General features: G+C 53.2%; 1 non-coding gene across 1 annotated transcript; it reads right to left on the bottom strand.

The window, feature by feature from the left end:
• Window positions 1-14565: 14565 nt before the first annotated feature.
• TRNAK-CUU (transfer RNA lysine (anticodon CUU)) lies at window positions 14566-14638 on the bottom strand. Its single transcript has one exon. It is a non-coding gene; the product is annotated as a tRNA-Lys (tRNA).
• Between the last annotated feature and the right edge of the window lie 302 nt (window positions 14639-14940).

Consider the following 14940-nt stretch of genomic DNA (forward strand, 5'->3'; position numbering starts at 1 on the left):
AGGAGAGGTGAGGTGAGGTGAGGTAAGGTGAGGTGAGGTGAGGTGAGGTGAGGTGAGGTGAGGTGAGGTGAGGCATGCCACAACTCATTAGGAACAGATTTTCCCCATTCCCAACTGCCCAATGGCAGGGGCACGGGTTCATGTCCGGCCCCCACATGTCCCTGACAACCCCAACAACCAGGGCTGTCCAGTGGGAACAATACAGAGGCGGGTGAAGGGGACAGTGGGGAGCGCAAAGGGGGTCCAAAAGCCAAACTACAATCACATTACCATAAGTCAACAAAATTTCTCTTAATATGCACACAATATTCACCATTTAATTGTGAGAGTCAGATATAATGTTACCCATCTATAACAAAGCTGTGGCTGCCCCACTCCTGGAAGGGTTCAAGGCCAGACTGGGCAGTGCCTGGAGCAGCCTGGCCTAGGGGAAGATGTCCCTGCCCATGGCAGGGCTGGCACCGGACGGGCTTTAAGGTCGCTCCATCCCAAACCATTGCAGAGCCCCCGGGGCCAGGATGGGGCGGGGCGGGCGCTTGGCAGCGCCAGCAGCTCGTGCTGCCGCCTGCTGTTGGCACCCAGAACTGCAGCTGGGGGCAGCGCATGCACAGTGCTGCTGATTTCCTGTGCTCGCTGCTGCCCTCCAATGGACAATTCCTGAACTGCAACTGCCAGAATCCCCAAATCCCAGAATGGGTCAGGCTGGAAGGACCCAGAGTGGGCAACTGCCCCAACCTCCCAGCTCAGGCAGCGTCATCCCTGAGCACAGGATTGGGTCCAGAGCAGCCCATAACTGGACATGGCACCTGGCAGAGCTGGACACGGCATTCCTGTTATGCCTCCCTGGGCAGGGCAGAGGGACATGAACATTCCCTGACTTCCTGGCCCTGCTCTTCCTGATATCCCCTGAATCCATTCTGGCTCTAGGCAGCACAGCCAGCTTCAATGGTCACCCACCAGCAAACCCAGGTCCTTCTCCAGAGCTGCTCCAGCAGGTCCCCCCCAGTCAAAGATGGCACTGGTGACTGTCCCTCCCCAGGGACAGGATCTGTCCTTGCCCTCTTGAACCTCCCAATTTCCAGCCTTTAAGGTCCCCTGAAGTGCAGGATGTGTCTGGATGCTCTGCCTGGAATGTGCCCAAGGGACAATGCCCCACTTGTGGCCATCATGGCAACATTGAGAGGGGTCTGGTGCAGATTTTGTTGCTGAATTGGTGAAAACCAGCCCAAATCACCAACTTCAAATTGACAACTGAGGCTATAACACCAGAGCTGTGCCTGGCCATCCATTAGCTGACCCTGGGAACATCCAATCCTGTCTCAGACAGAGATTCCTCTCCCCTATTATGCTTGGAATGAAATGTGTCTGAGGATCTTCCCTTGGGAAGGGGTTCTTCCCAAGGATCCTCCTTGAGGCTGAGAGAAAGAGACCATCCCAAGATTGCTGTTGTGGGGAGTGACATCGAGCCCTGTTTAGCAATTTTCTCTCTTTGCTGGCTTTGTCAGAATTATTTAATGGAATTTTTTTTGATAGATTTTTTATTAGAATTGCTTTGCACAAGGGCCTTGGTGGCCACACTGGCCAGGGAGGCTGTGGTAGCCTTGGGGCTGAGGGAGTCTTGGTGATCATGGTGGCCACAGCTGCCACAGTGACCACAGTGACCTTGGTGACCTTGATGGCCTCATTGCTCAGAGGATCATGGTGGCCAGTGCCAAGGCTGTGGTGGCCAGGAGGAGTCCTCTGAGGTGGAAAGGAGTCCTGGGGACACTCTAACCTGAGGGAAAAAGAGGAGAATCAGTGGGGCCGTGGGGGTAGTGAGAGGGTCAGGGATAGCCATAATGGGGGATTAAGGGTGACAGGAGAGCTGGGGGCATGAGTGTGACAGGTGACAGGGTGTCAGGAGGGGCACAGGGGGGTACAGGGGCCAGGGAGATCAGGGAAATCATGGTGGGCTTAGGAGTGCAGTGGGGGGGTTACAGGGGGTTACAGGGTTTCAGGGAGTGCCATGTAAAGGTCCTGGCCCACCCATGTTCTGTACACAGGGCCCATCCCCAGAGCACTGCCTTTATCAGAGAGGGACAGGGTTGGTACACTGTGGAGGTCCCTGTCCCTTGTCCCTGTCCCTTTTCCCCTGGCATGGGTGTTCCTGTCCGTGTTCCCTCCCAGAAGTGGGGGTCCCTATCCCTGTTCCCTGTCATGGATGTTCCTGTCCCTGTGCCCACAATGGGTGTCCCCAGAATAGGTGCCCCCAGCCCAGGGTATCCTTGTCACCACACACACTGTGAGTGTCCCTGTCCCCCATCCCCAGTCAGTGTCATTGTCCCCTGTGCCTTATCATGGCTGTCCCCATCCCCCCTGGCTGTCCTCTGTGTTGTTACCTTGAAGCCACTCGCAGTTGTATTTGCTGTAGGTCCCATTGGACTGGAGCTGGATCTGTGTCTTGTCCCCTTCCTGGGCATATTGGGTGACCTTGAAGGTCTCAAAGGGTGGGATCAGCACGATTTTAGGTTCCGGATGTTCGCTAAAAAGCGTGACATCCACACCATGGCATGTGTGCACCTCGAGTATTGTGGTGTTGGAGCACTCGCCAGTTTGATTGCTCAGGAACACTGGCATGAAATGACCGAACCGGATGGTGTCACCATGCTGTGCCGCAAACCGGGTGCCACACACCATCAGGAACGCGTCCCGACACTGCCCGTTCTGAGCATCCCTCAGCGTGGCCAGGGCATCAGTCAGCAGGAAATGCAGCGTTTTGAAGTGGAAGTTGTCTCGGTATTCCTGTCGGGAATGCCCAACCATGTGCAGGGCATCATTGAATTTTGTGTGGTCAGTCATTGTGAAGGCCATGATGGCGGTGGCCTGGTCTGGGGACAGAGGGGACTCAGGGGGGCCCCGACTCTGCCACTCAGCTGCAGCCTTTACCCAAACCTCAGCAAACTCCTTGTTCTGCTCAAACTCGGAGCTGTTGAGGGCCGGCAATGCCTCCTTCATGGCAGGGCCGCAGCCCTGGTACTGGTCATCAAAGGAGTCTGGGGCCATGTCCAGGGGGATCACATCGACAGCCGTGGTGGCCATGGCCATTGCCAGCAGTGCCAGGGTCTGAGCCAGGCGGGCCATGGCAGGGAGAGGCCACAGGGCCCGGTGTGGACACTGGCGGACACAGAGGGGACACAGGGGAGACACAGGGAGGGTTCATCAGTGAGGGACTGGGCAAGGGAGTGGGGTCAGCAGGGGAGTGGGGTCAGGGGGAAGAAAGGCACTCCTGCCCAGCCATCCCCTGCACATGTCTGGGTTCCCTGACCCCAAATCCTGGGATTACTTATGCCTCCCCAACATCCCCCAGCCCCAGGGTCCCCAGTCCACAGCACCATCACCCCCAGAAGCCCAATCCTACTCCCATGACTACAAGTCCCCTCAGCCTCAGCAGAATCCCAACCCAAATCCTGGGGTCACTCCCTGAGATCCTCAGTGTCCCTCTCCATTGGTCCCCAGACCCCACTCCTACTCCCATTCCCCAGTTCCTTTGGTATCACCCCAGGACATCAACCCAAATCCAGGCACCACCCTCTGCCCCCACAGTGTCTCCCAGCCCCCCATCACCGCAATCCCACCACACTCTCACCATCCCATGTCCCCCCTCATTTTCCCCCAGAGCGCCCCATTACCCCAATGCCAGACCTGTGACTCCCTCAGTATACCCCCAGGTCTGCAATCCCATTCCCTCAATCCCGTCTGCTCCCAAAGAGTCCCCCCAGTGTCCCCCCAGCCCCAATACCAAAATCAGCCGGAGTGAACTCCCGGATGGATCTGGAGATAGCAGAAAGCTGCAATTCCTTACCAGCTCAGACTCACAGCAGATCTCTCCTGGTCCTGCACATCAGGGGGGCACTTTGCCATGGGGTATTTATTCACCTTATTTATAAATATTCATGGAAATGTGAGCCTTATCTAATACAGAAACAGCACTTTTCCCGTAAATCATTTGCATTGATCCACCTCCTCCTGCAAGTCCTTTTATTGTCCTGGAGAGTCGTAAAAATGGGGCTTCTGGGGCTCATTTTCACCAAATACTGTGATATCAAATCACCTATCCTGGAACAATTTCTTTGCACAGGTGCTGTCGTTTCCTGTTAGAGAACTTGCCAAAACCCCTCTGGAGTTCCCTTTATCTGTTTCTCCATGGGTTCTAGCTGTGATTTTCATCTTGTGCGCACAGCACTCTATCCTTTTATCAGGATTATTATTCCTGCCGTTTGTCTTCAGGCTCTGTCCAGAACCTTCAGGGGAAGGGAAAATTTCCATTCTCTCTGTTATTTGTCACTTTGTGACAGAAATGCTCCAGTCTGGTCATCATCCATGCTGCCATCCAGGATCTCCAGGTCTTTCCTGTCCTGAGGAGCCCAGAACGGGAAAGAGCACAGGGCAGAACTGGACATGGCACTGGGCAGAGCTGGACATGGCACTGTCCAGAACTGGAAAGGGCATTGGGCAGAACTGTACATGGCATTGGGCAGAGCTGCACAGAGAGCTGGACAGAGCTGGACACTGGGCAGAGCTGGACACAGCCCTGAGCAGAGCTGGAAATGGCGCTGAACAGAGTTGGGCACAGCACTCCTGATGTGCCTCACTGGGCAGGGAGAGGGGCACAATCACTCCCTGACTTCCTGTCCCTGCTCCTCTGAGTGCCCCCCAGATCTCTCCTGGCCCCAATCCACATGGCCAGCTCCATTGGTCACCCAGCAGCACCCCCAGGTCATTCCCCACAGCTGCTCCAGCAGGTCCCCACCAGCCAGGCAGGGCACTGGGGCTAAATTGGACTAAAACCAGCCCAAATCACCAACTCTGAACGGACAAATGCTCGTAAAGTACCAGAGCTGGGCCTGGCCATCCATCAGCTGACCCTGGCAATGCCCAGTCCCCTCTCAGACAGAAATTCCTCTCCCCTATTCATACTTGGGATGAAATGTCTCCGAGGTTCCTCCCTCAGGAAGGGGACGCTCCCCAAGCATCCTCCTGAAAGTTGAGAGAAAGAGACGCTCCCATAAATGTTGGCATGGAGAGTGATATTGAGCCCTGTTTGGGAATTGTCACATTTGACTGGCTCTGTCAGAATTACTTCATAGAATTGTTTTGGAAGAATTATTTAATGGAGTTGTTTTGATAGAATCATGTAATAGATTTGATTTGACAGAATAATTTACTAGAATGTGAATTGACCAAACCAGACCCTCTGGCCACACCATGCCTGGAACCGGACACCATGCACACCCCGGAACACGGGGTGATACTGCCCATTCTGAGCATGCCTCAGTGTCACCAGGGCCTGGGTCAGAAGGAAATGCAACGTTTTGAAGTGGAAGTTGTTCCGGTATTCATGGCGGGAGCTCCCGGCTGCACACACGGCTGCATTGAACTCCTTGTAAATGTCCTTTGTTGTGTAGGCCATGAGAGCAATGGCCTGGGCCGGGGACGCCAGAGCGGACACAGGGGGAGCCCCGCTTGTGCCACTCAGCCTCGGCCTTCACCCAGGTGTGGGTGCACAGAGGATTCACCTGGAACTCAAAGTGGCTGAGGGCCAGCAATGCCACGATCACGGCAGGCCTGCAGCCACCCCAGTACTGGTCATGAAAGGAGTCCTGGGCCATGTCCAGGGGCACCACCTTGATGGCTGCAGTGGTCACAGTCATTGCCAGCAGTGCCAGGGTGAGAGCCAGGAGGGCCATGGCAGGGAGGTTACTGGGAGCAGTGTGGGACACTGGGGGACAAAGTGGGACACACTGAGGGGACACTGAGGACACACGGGGGTACATGGGAAGGGCTCCTCTGTGAGGGGCTCAGCATGGCCCCTGAGCTCCAACCAGATGAACTTTAGAACAGTGGCCATTTATCCTCATTTCCTAGGAGGCCTTGGATATTATCCTTTTGTTCTCCTATGCAGAGAGTCTCTTAGTCAGTGACGGGGTTGTATGTGTTAAGTTTTTATTGATTCTGATCTGTGCTCCCTATATTTTATCCTGTACTAAGAAGATAACCAGTAATAGCTTTAATAAAATAATAGCCTTACTAATGGGAACTGCTTTAACATCAAGGTACACAAACTCTTTGCATAAAGAACCAAGAAGGGGAAGATGTGGAAGACCAGACTGCTGCAGAAGCTCAACTGGGGAGCATGGCAGACCTTGTGGCCCTGGTAGAGTGAAGACTGTGGGAGTGAAAAACTCAAGGCAAGAACAGAAGTGATGACGTCATGTCTGATCACTCTGTCCATCATGTCTGGACACTTCTGACCATCACGCTGAGCACTCTGGCCAGAGAAGAGATGACAGCCATGTTGCTGGTGAAAGAGATAACAAGGACATTACCAGTGTAAGGAGGATAATGGAGAATATTGTGTTTCTAAGGGGACTGGGGCAAAGGGGTCCAAGCAGAAAACTCTGTACAAACATAGTGAGCTATAAATCCTGGTAAACTGGTGTAATAAATGGCTTTGCTTTGATGGCATTGCAGAGTCCATGTCTCTCAATCCCCGCACACCAGCTGCCCAGTCCCAATCCCGATCCTGTCTTGACACTTCCAGTGTCCCCCTGGTGCTCCCCAGGATCTCATTTCTGCTCCCAGACTTTTGTAGCCCTCTTGTGACCCCAGGTTGCTCAGGAACCTCACCCAAATTCCTTAAGCCACTCTGTCACCGCCCCTGCCCAAGTCCACCTTGGCCCTCTCCCAGACCCCAGTCCCACACCCAGTCCCATTAACAATTTCATGTCACCCCAGGACCCCAACTCAAATTTGTGGATGAACCCCTGACCCTACAATGTCGGCCTGGAGACCTTCCTGCCCCCCATTCCACAACTGTAACACACAACCCCAGTCCCATGTCCCTCCACAAGTGTCCCCTGGAGTCCCCCCAACCACCGACATCGAAATCGGCCAGAGTGAACTCCCTGATGGAACTGGAGGAAGCAGAAAAATGGAATTCTTGTTTAGCTCAGACTCACAGCAGATCTCTCCTGGTCCTGTATATCAGGGGAGACTTTACCAGACAGAATCTATCCATCTTAGTTATAAATATTAATCAAAATGGGCTTCGTGGCTAATACAAAACCAGCACATTTCCCTTAAATAATTGACATGGCTCTGGCTGTTTTGGGAAATAATTTTTATTGTCCTACAGGGTCATAAAAATGGGGTATTAGGATGTGGGTTTCACTAGGTGACCCAATATCTCAGATGACCTTGTCTCAAACTTTCATTTTTGCAGGCACTGCTCCTTCTTTGTTACAGATCTTGCCAAAATAATGCCTCACTGGAGTGCCCTTTATCTCTTTCTCCACAGGTTCCAGCAATATTTGCTCTTCTTTGTGCACATTTTTACATTCTTTTACTGTTTTTTATTTGTTCTTCTTAAAGCCTTATGCAGCACCTTCATGAGAACTCAAACTTTCTATTCTCTCTCTTACTGCTCAGCCCCCACAACCCCAATCCCACCATCCCTTGTCCCCCGAGTTTCCCCCAGTCCCCCTCCCCACTGCTCACTGAGTTGCTGCCACACCTCAGATACCAGTTGGGGTCCCCTATCAGATGCCATCCCTGTAGGCACCTTGAGCCTGGGGATGATCTCTTGGAGGAGCACCTGGGTGACTTCCCCGGCCTTGCTGGTGTGGCAGGACAAGCTCTGGACCCCAAAATGGATCCATCAATACCAGGAGATACCTGAGCCCATGTAGGCTTATTGTCCCCCCTTGATTCAACCCAGCTTCCCAAAAAATGGCTGTACTACAATCCAGGGCACACCAGCTTGGGGATTGACAAATCCTTGTGGGAAATAGACTTGCAATAAAGCTGCACGAGAGGTTCCACAACAAAGCATGCTGATGTTAATTCCTGAGAAAGGAATTTCAGCCCCAGAGGTGAGGCCTGGAGAGAGTTGGGCAGATTGAAAATTGGCAGCTTATGTAAAAGCCCACAATAAAGAGGGTGGCTGGGTGGGTGGGTGAGAGGTAACTCCCAATAACCAGGTCAGGCCCACCCCAGCGGATGCTGCAATTTGTAAAGGAGAAAAGCACCAGCAAAGCTCTGTGGGGAATCAATGAGAAGGGGACCGTTCTGGGGCTCAGTGTCCATAGGACAAAACTGTCAGGTCTGTTACAGAGCAATGCCAGGGACGTTTTCAAAAAACCCTTTGAATTGAAAACCATCACATCCAGGCATCACTGAAAGAGGAAACACTCCTGGGGAGTACTGGCAAATTTTCTGGACTACTACGCCTACATGGGCTCAGGTATCTCCTGGTATTGATGGATCCATTTTGGGGTCCAGAACTTGTCCTACCACACCAGCAAGGCCAGGGAAGTCACCCAGGCATTCCCCGAAGAGATCATCCCCAGGCTCAATGTGCCTGCAGGGATGGCATCTGATAGGGGAGCCCAACTGGTATCTGAGGGGTGGCAGCAACTCAGTGAGCAGTGGGGAGTGGGACTGGGGGAAACTGGGGGGACAAGGGATGGTGGGATTGGGGTCATTGGGGCTGAGCAAGAAGTGAGAGAATAGAAAGTTTAAGTTCTCATGAAGGTGCTGGATAGGACTTTAAGAAGAACTAGCAAAAAACAGTAAAGGAATGTAAAAATGTGCACAAAGAAGAGCAAAGGTTACTGGAACCTGTGGAGAAAGGGAGAAAGGGCACTCCAGTGAGGGGTTTTTGGCAAGATCTGTAACACAGAAGGAGCAGTGCCTGCAAAAACGAAAGTTTGAAGCAAGGTCATCTGGAATATTGGGGCACTTAGTGAAACCCTAACATACGAACTGACCAATTTTATGACCCTCCAGGGCAATAAAAATTATTTCACAAAAGAGGCAGAACCATGCTAATTATTTACGGGAAATGTGCTGGTTTTGTATTAGCCACGAAGCCCATTTTGATTAATATTTATAATTAAGATGGATAGATTCTGTTGACAAGGTCCCCCCTGATATGCAGGACCAGGAGAGATCTGCTGTGAGTCTGAGCTAAACAAGAATTCCTTCTTTCTGATAACTCCAGTTCCATCAGGGAGTTCACTCTGGCCGATTTCGATGTCGGTGGTTGGGGGGACTCCAGGGGACACGTGTGGAGGGACATGGAAATGGGGTTCTGTGTTGCAGTTGTGGAATGGGGGGCAGGAAGGTCTCCAGGCTGACATTGTAGGGTCAGGGGTTCATCCACAAATTTGAGTTGGGGTCCTGGGATGACATGAAATTGTTAATGGGACTGGGTGTGGGACTGGGGTCTGGGAGAGGGCCAAGGTGGACTTGGGCAGGGGCGGTGACAGAGTGGCTTAAGGAATTTGGGTGAGGTTCCTGAGCAGCCTGGGGTCACAAGAGGGCTACAAAAGTCTGGGAGCAGAAATGAGATCCTGGGGAGCACCAGGGGGACATTGGAAGTGTAAACACAGGATTGGGATTGGGACTGGGACTGGGCAGCTGGTGTGCAGGGATTGAGAGACATGGACTCTGCAATGCCAGCAAAGCAAAGCCATTTATTACACCAGTTTACCAGGATTTATAGCTCACTATGTTTGTACAGAGTTTTCTACTTGGACCCCTTTGCCCCAGTCCCCTTAGAAACACAATATTCTCCATTATCCTCCTTACACTGGTAATGTCCTTGTTATCTCTTTCATCAGCAACATGGCTGTCATCTATTCTCTGGCCAGAGTGCTCATCGTGATGGTCAGAAGTGTCCAGACATGATGGTCAGAATAATCAGACATGACGTCATCACTTCTGTTCTAGCCTTGAGTTTTTCTCTCCCACAGTCTTCACTCTACCAGGGCCACAAGGTCTGCCATGCACCCCAGTTGAGCTTCTGTAGCGGTCTGGTCTTCCACATCTTCCCCTTCTCGGTTCTTTATGCAAAGAGTTCGTGTACCTTGGTGTTAAAGCAGTTCCCACCTGTAAGGCTATTATTTTATTAAAGCTATTACTGGTTATCTTCTAAGTACAGGATAAAATATATACAGGATAAAATATATACAGATCACAATAAAAAAAAACTTACCAGATACAACCTTGACCCTGATAAAGAGTCTCACTGCATAGGAGAACAAAAGGATAATATCCAAGGCCTCCTAGGAAATGAGAATAAATGGCCACTGTTCTAAAGTTCATCTGGTTGGAGCTCAGGGGCCATGCTGAGCCCCTCACAGAGGAGCCCTTCCCATGAACCCCCGTGTGTCCTCAGTGTCCCCTCAGTGTGGCCCACTTTGTCCCCCAGTGTCCCACATTGCTCCCAGTAACCTCCCTGCCATGGCCCTCCTGGCTCGCACCCTGGCACTGCTGGCAATGACTGTGACCACTGCAGCCATCAAGGTGGTGCCCCTGGACGTGGCCCAGGACTCCTTTCATGACCAGTACTGGGGTGGCTGCAGGCCTTCCGTGATCCTGGCATTGCTGGCCCTCAGCCACTCTGAGTTCCAGGTGAATCCTCTGTGCACCCAGACCTGGGTGAAGGCCAAGGCTGAGTGGCACAAGCGGGGCTCCCCCTGTGTCCCCTCTGGCGTCCCCAGCCCAGGCCATTTCTCTCATGGCCTACACAACAAAGGACATTTACAAGGAGTTCAACGCGGCCGTGCGTGTGGCCGGGAGCTCCCGCCATGAATACCGGAACAACTTCCACTTCAAAACGCTGCATTTCCTTCTGACCCAGGCCCTGGTGACACTGAGGCATGCTCAGAATGGGCAGTGTCACCACGTGTTCCGGGGTGTGCATGGTGTCCGGTTCCAGGCATGGTGTGACCAGAGGGTCTGGTTTGGTCAATTCACATTCTAGTAAATTATTCTGTCAAATCAAATCTATTACATGATTCTATCAAAACAACTCCATTAAATAATTATTCCAAAACAATTCCATGAAGTAATTCTGACAGAGCCAGTCAAAAATGACAATTCCCAAACAGGGCTCAATGTCACTCTCCAAGACAAGACTTGTGGGAACGTCTCTTTCCCTCAACTTTCAGGAGGATGCTTGGAGAGCATCCCCTTCCCGAGGGAGGAACCTCAGAGGCATTTCATCCCAAGTATGAATAGGGGAGAGGAATTTCTGTCTGAGAGGGGACTGGACATTGCCAGGGTCAGCTGATGGATGGCCAGGCCCAGCTCTAGTACTTCAGCCTCAGTTGTCAGTTCAGAGTTGGTGATTTTGGCTGGTTTTAGCCCAATTTAGCCCCAGTGCCTTGCCTGGCTGGTGGGGACTTGCTGGAGCAGCTGTGGGGAATGACCTGGGGGTGCTGCTGGGTGACCAGTGGAGCTGGCCATGTGGCCTGGGGCCAGGAGAGATCTGGGGGGCACTCAGAGGAGCAGGGCCAGGAAGTCAGGGAGTGATCGTGCCCCTCTCCCTGCCCCAGTGAGGCACATCAGGAGTGCTGTGCCCAACTCTGTTCAGCGCCATTTCCAGCTCTGCTCAGGGCTGTGTCCACCTCTGCCCAGTTTCCAGCTCTGCCCAGTGCTCTGTGTGCAGCTCTGCCCAGTGCCATGTCCAGCTCTGCCCAGTGCCATGTCCAGCTCTGCCCAGTGCTCATTCCCATTCTGGGCTCCTTAGGACAGGAAAGACCTGGAGATCCTGGATGGCAGCATGGATGATGACCACAGTGGAGCATTTCTGTCACAAAGTGACAAATAACAGAGAGAATGGAAATTTTCCCTTCCCCTGAAGGTGCTGGACAGAGCCTGAAGACAAACTGGCAGAAATGATAAAAGGAGGGAGAGGTGTGAAAATCAGATTATGAAAATCACGGCTAGAACCCATGGAGAAACAGATAAAGGGAACTCCAGAGGGGTTTTGGCAAGTTCTGTAACAGGAAACAACAGCACCTTTGCAAAGAAATTGTTCCAGGAAAAGAGCCTTTGGTATCAAAGTATTTGGTGAAAATGATCCCCAGAAGCCCCATTTTTACAACTCTCCAGGACAATAAAAGGACTTGTAGGAGGAGGTGAATCAATGCAAATGATTTACGGGAAAAGTACCGTTTCTGTACTAGCTAAGGGAGACATTTTCATGAATATTTATAAATATGGTGGATAAAAACCCCATGGCAAAGTGCCCCCCTGATGTGCAGGACCAGGAGAGATCTGCTGCGAGTCTGAGCTGATAAGGAATTGCAGCTTTCTGCTATCTCCAGATCCATCAGGGAGTTCACTCCGGCTGATTTTGGTATTGGGGCTGGGGGGACTCTGGGGGGACTCTTTGGGGGGGACACGGGATTAAGGGATGGGGTTTGCGGACAAGGGGGGACTCTGAGGGAGTCACAGGTCTGAGATTGGGGTCCTGTTGGGCTCTGGGGGAAAATGAGGGGGACATGGGATGGTGAGAGTGGGATTGGGGTGATTGGGGGGCTGGGAGACACAGTGGGGGCAGAGGGTGATGCCTGGATTTGGGTTGATGTCCTGGGGTGACACCAAAGGAACTGGGGAATGGGAGTAGGAGTGGGGTCTGGGGACCAAGGGAGAGGGACACTGAGGGGCTCAGGGAGTGACCCCAGGATTTGGGTCAGGATTCTGCTGAGGCTGAGGGGACTTGTAGTCATGGGAGTAGGATTGGGCTTCTGGGGTTGATGGTACTGTGGGACTGGGGACCCTGGGGCTGGGGGATGTTGGGGAGGCATAAGTAATCCCAGAATTTGGGGTCAGGGAACCCAGACATGTGCAGGGGTTGGCTGGGCAGGAGTGCCTTTCTTCCCCCTGGGCTGACCCTACTCCCTTCCCCAGTCCCTCACTGATGAACCCCCCCCGTGTCTCCCCTGTGTCCCCTCTGTGTCCTCCAGTGTCCACACCGGTCCCTGTGGCCTCTCCCTGCCATGGCCCCCCTGGCTCAGACCCTGGCACTGCTGGCAATGGCCATGGCCACCACGGCTGTCGATGTGATCCCCCTGGACATGGCCCCAGACTCCTTTGATGACCAGTACCAGGGCTGCGGCCCTGCCATGAAGGAGGCATTGCCGGCCCTCAACAGCTCCGAGTTTGAGCAGAACAAGGAGTTTGCTGAGGTTTGGGTAAAGGCTGCAGCTGAGTGGCAGAGTCGGGGCCCCCCTGAGTCCCCTCTGTCCCCAGACCAGGCCACCGCCATCATGGCCTTCACAATGACTAACAACACAAAATTCAATGATGCCCTGCACGTGGTTGGGCATTCCGGACAGGAATACCGAGACAACTTCCACTTCAAAACGCTGCATTTCCTGCTGACTGATGCCCTGGCCACGCTGAGGGACGCTCAGGACGGGCAGTGTCGGGACGCATTCCTGAGGGGGTGTGAGACCCAGTTCGAGGCACAGCGTGATGACACCATCCGGTTCGGTCATTTCATGGCAGTGTTCCTGAGCAAACCAACTGACGAGTGTCCCGGTGAGACAATGCTCGAGGTGCACACGTGCCATGGCGTGGATGTCACGCTTTTTAGCAACCATTCGGAACCAAAAATCGTGCTGATCCCACCCTTTGAGACCTTCAAGGTCTCCCAATACATCATGGAAGGGAACAAGGCACAGATCAAGCTCCAGTCCACTGGGACCTACAGCAAATACAACTGCGAGTGGCTGGGAGGTGTTACTTCAGGTGACCGTCCGGGGGAATGGGGACAGCCATGATAAGGCACAGGGGACAATGACACTGACTGGGGATGGGGGACAGGGACACTCACAGTGTGTGTGGTGACAAGGATACCCTGGGCTGGGGACACCTATTCTGGGGACACCCATTGTGGGCACAGGGACAGGAACATCCATGACAGGGAACAGGGATAGGGACCCCCACTTCTGGGAGGGAACAGGGACAGCAACAGCCGTGCCAGGGGACAAGGGACAGGGACAGGGTCAGGGACAGGGACAGGGACAGGGACAGGGACCCTCCACAGTACCAACCCTGTCCCTCTCTTGTTGTAGTGCGTTCTTATATTTTGTAATACTTTAAAGTAGTTTGTTTTGTATTCCCATGTTTTTCCCAAATGGTTTATCCCAGACTGTACCCCCCCCACCTCCTTTTCCCTCTACTTGTGTTATCCCTTTCCTGGGATAAGATCTCCAAAACCCCCACCCTGGCTCTCTGCCAGTCACCTCGACATCCCAGCCCCCTACCTAGAAGTTTCGGTCCAAGTTGTCGAGTGATTAGCCAGGGGCCAAGGGTCAACCCCCCAAGTCCTGCCCCATACGCTGTTTTGTATGTCTATCCCCCCAGCACCCATCCCCCAGAGATACCTATTGGTCAGTCGGATTTTATCTATGTTAGTTTCCTCCCCCCTTTAAATGTAAGCTCCGAACATCCCCCAGCGCTCTCGGCAGGAACCCCCTGAGGTATAGGAGCTCCTTAATAAAACCTTGGAATACCCCCTGCTGGGAGTCGGCCCCTTTCCTCTTCCACCGAGGTCTCGGTCGTCTCTGCTGCAGCGAAGGCAACCAGCCTGAGTGCCCTCAGCACCCTCGGGGCACAGAGAGTGTCTCCCCGCAGTCGGCCGTGGTGGGGCTACCCCCCCCACTCTCTGCCGACCCGGGTAAGGCCCAGGGACCTTGAGAGGCTTGCAGAGAGACTGGGACAGCTTGGCGCCCAACGTGGGGCTCGAACCCACGACCCTGAGATTAAGAGTCTCATGCTCTACCGACTGAGCTAGCTGGGCTGGCACCCAGCTGTGGGGCTCTGAGACTATTCCACGAGCCCACGGAAAGGGGCTCGGACATTCTTTCAGTCTGTTCGATAAGCCTTCGGCCGGCAAGCTACCTCAGGAAAGAAAAAACTCAGTTTTAGTGAGTTGCTCTCCTGTGGACAAAACTGGGAGCTTCGAAGTACCCTAAGAAGTCAGTTTCAGGTGGAAATCAACAACCCAGGCTTTTTCGTTCCCCTGTCCTGCAGCTGGATTGGTAAGTTTTACCCTTCTCTTGTTTCTCCCCTCTTTGGGAGGGGGTGTTTCCCTGCCCTTTG

Source organism: Agelaius tricolor, unplaced genomic scaffold (assembly GCF_023055355.1).
Source record: "Agelaius tricolor isolate 1412-34295 unplaced genomic scaffold, bAgeTri1.0.p SCAF_78, whole genome shotgun sequence".
NCBI lineage: Eukaryota > Metazoa > Chordata > Aves > Passeriformes > Icteridae > Agelaius > Agelaius tricolor.